This window comes from Astyanax mexicanus, unplaced genomic scaffold (genome assembly GCF_023375975.1).
Source record: "Astyanax mexicanus isolate ESR-SI-001 unplaced genomic scaffold, AstMex3_surface scaffold_84, whole genome shotgun sequence".
Classification (NCBI taxonomy): Eukaryota; Metazoa; Chordata; class Actinopteri; order Characiformes; family Acestrorhamphidae; genus Astyanax; species Astyanax mexicanus.
In genome coordinates, this window is record NW_026040094.1 from 47,501 (window position 1) to 50,108 (window position 2,608).

The 2,608-nt window shown below is 56.7% G+C and overlaps 1 non-coding gene and 1 pseudogene across 1 annotated transcript; both read right to left on the reverse strand.

Annotated features, from left to right (window-relative positions):
* The window catches only part of LOC125798760 (28S ribosomal RNA), a 5,394-nt pseudogene extending 5,339 nt beyond the window's left edge, over positions 1-55 (reverse strand).
* Positions 56-702: 647 nt separating this feature from the next.
* On the reverse strand, positions 703-856 carry LOC125798764 (5.8S ribosomal RNA). The gene has a single exon (XR_007437559.1). It is a non-coding gene; the product is annotated as a 5.8S ribosomal RNA (ribosomal RNA).
* Positions 857-2,608: the final 1,752 nt, after the last annotated feature.

The following is a 2,608-nucleotide window of genomic DNA, read 5'->3' on the forward strand; positions in this document are numbered from 1 at the left end:
CTCCGCTTAGTAATATGCTTAAATTCAGCGGGTCGTCTCGTCTGATCTGAGGTCGCGCTCGAAGGGCTGTCGTCGCCAGGCGTACGCCGCCGCGAGGGAGGGTGGGAACCACCCCTCGCGGTCTGGCTGGAAACCGTTCGGAGGAACCCTTCAAGACGGGGAGGTTCGATTCGGCCGGAGGACGGGATGAAAACGGGAAGAAAAAAACTTAAGCCCCCCTCTTCGCCTTCTACCGGAGCGTTCCTACCAACCTCTCTTTTGCCGCGCACTCGGCCCGAACGAAAAGGAGAGGGAGGACGGAGATCCGCTGACGGAGAGACGGCGCGCATAACGGGCAGCCAGAGAGGGTAAAACCCACCGGCAGCCGTCGCTACGACGTCTCTCCACGGACCTCCGCCACCTCTCCCTCGCCGGAACGAGGAACGGTAGAGGACGGTGTGTGGAAAGCCGGCCTCCGAGACCCATTGCTGGGCAACGGAGACGAAGACGAGAGGGTGGACGAAAGTCTTCCCCCGCGATCAAGCCCGTCGAGCGGCTTTTGTCGAGTCCCGAACGAGAAGGGAACCTGACCGAGTCTGCTTTTAGGAAGACGAAGGTGCGGGCACCTGCGAACCTCCAGCCGCGGTCCCCTCGAACCGTCTCTTAACTCTTCCCCGGAGGGAAGAGGGAGACGGAACGAAAAGGTCCGATAGATTGGAATAGCGACCCTCAGACAGGCGTGGCCCCGGGATTGACCCGGGGCCGCAATGTGCGTTCAAAGTGTCGATGATCAATGTGTCCTGCAATTCACATTAGTTCTCGCAGCTGGCTGCGTTCTTCATCGACGCACGAGCCAAGTGATCCACCGCTAAGAGTTGTACTCTTTATGGTTGTTTTTGTTTTCGAAGCCATGTAACCAACAGACACAAAAGTGACGGTTTGAAATAATGTTTTACGGCAGCCGCGGGTACGGGCGCCCCGGAACGCCTAAGCGAACTCGGGGTCATCAAACCGCGCCGCCGAGCCGCCTCCGGAGTAAGAAACCCCGCAGACGGACTTCGGGGGCCAGGTACCCGTCTCCCTTTGGCCGTAAAACACGTTTTGCTCAGGACACCGTTTTTTCAAGTCATTAAAAGGCCGAAGGGAATCCCTGTAGTTCCCGACGTCGGGCCGTGGCTTGAACATTTTTTGTTTGTGGAAATGGGAGTCGCGCCTACTGGGAGGCACTACCAACCCAAGTCCCGGTAATGATCCTTCCGCAGGTTCACCTACGGAAACCTTGTTACGACTTTTACTTCCTCTAGATGATCAAGTTCGATCGACTTTTCAGCACAGCACCAAGGCCCCGCGAAGGAGCCCCGGCGTGGCCGATCCGAGGACCTCACATAACCATCCAATCGGTAGTAGCGACGGGCGGTGTGTACAAAGGGCAGGGACTTAATCAGCGCGAGCTGATGACCCGCACTTACTGGGAATTCCTCGTTCATGGGGAATAATTGCAATCCCCAATCCCCGTCACGAACGGGTTTAAGCGGATTACCCGCGCCTCTCGGCGTAGGGTAGGCACACGCTGGCCCGGCCATTGTGGCGCGCGTGCAGCCCCGGACATCTAAGGGCATCACAGACCTGTTATTGCTCCATCTCGCGTGGCTATACGCCACTGGTCCCTCTAAGAAGTTAACCGCGACCGCGGGGGGCCGCGTAACTATTTAGCACGAAGGAATCTCGTTCGTTATCGGAATTAACCAGACAAATCACTCCACCAACTAAGAACGGCCATGCACCACCACCCACAGAATCGAGAAAGAGCCATCAGTCTGTCAATCCTTTCCGTGTCCGGGCCGGGTGAGGTTCCCCGTGTTGAGTCAAATTAAGCCGCAGGCTCCACTCCTGGTGGTGCCCTTCCGTCAATTCCTTTAAGTTTCAGTTTTGCAACCATACTCCCCCCGGAACCCAAAGACTCTGGTTTCCCCGCACGCTGCCCGGCGGGTCATGGGAATAACGCCGCCGGATCGCGGGTCGGCATAGTTTACGGTCGGAACTACGACGGTATCTGATCGTCTTCGAACCTCCGACTTTCGTTCTTGATTAATGAAAACATTCTTGGCAAATGCTTTCGCTTTCGTCCGTCTTGCGCCGGTCCAAGAATTTCACCTCTAGCGGCGCAATACGAATGCCCCCGGCCGTCCCTCTTAATCATGGCCCTGGTTCAGGAAACCCACAAAATAGAACCGGAGTCCTATTCCATTATTCCTAGCTCAGGCATTCAGGCGAGTTTGGTGCCCGCTTTGAACACTCTGATTTTTTCAAAGTAAACGCTCCGGACCCCTGAGGACCGGACACCCAACCAAGGGCATCCGGGGGGCGCCGGGAGGCAGGGTCTGGGACAGGCGGTAGCTCGCCTCGCGGCGGACCGCCAGCCCACTCCCGAAGTCCAACTACGAGCTTTTTAACTGCAGCAAATTTAATATACGCTATTGGAGCTGGAATTACCGCGGCTGCTGGCACCAGACTTGCCCTCCAATGGGTCCTCACCCATGTGTTTAGGATACGTTCATTCCGATTACAGGGCCTCGAAAGAGACCTGCATCGTTATTTTTCGTCACTACCTCACCGTGTCGGTAATGGG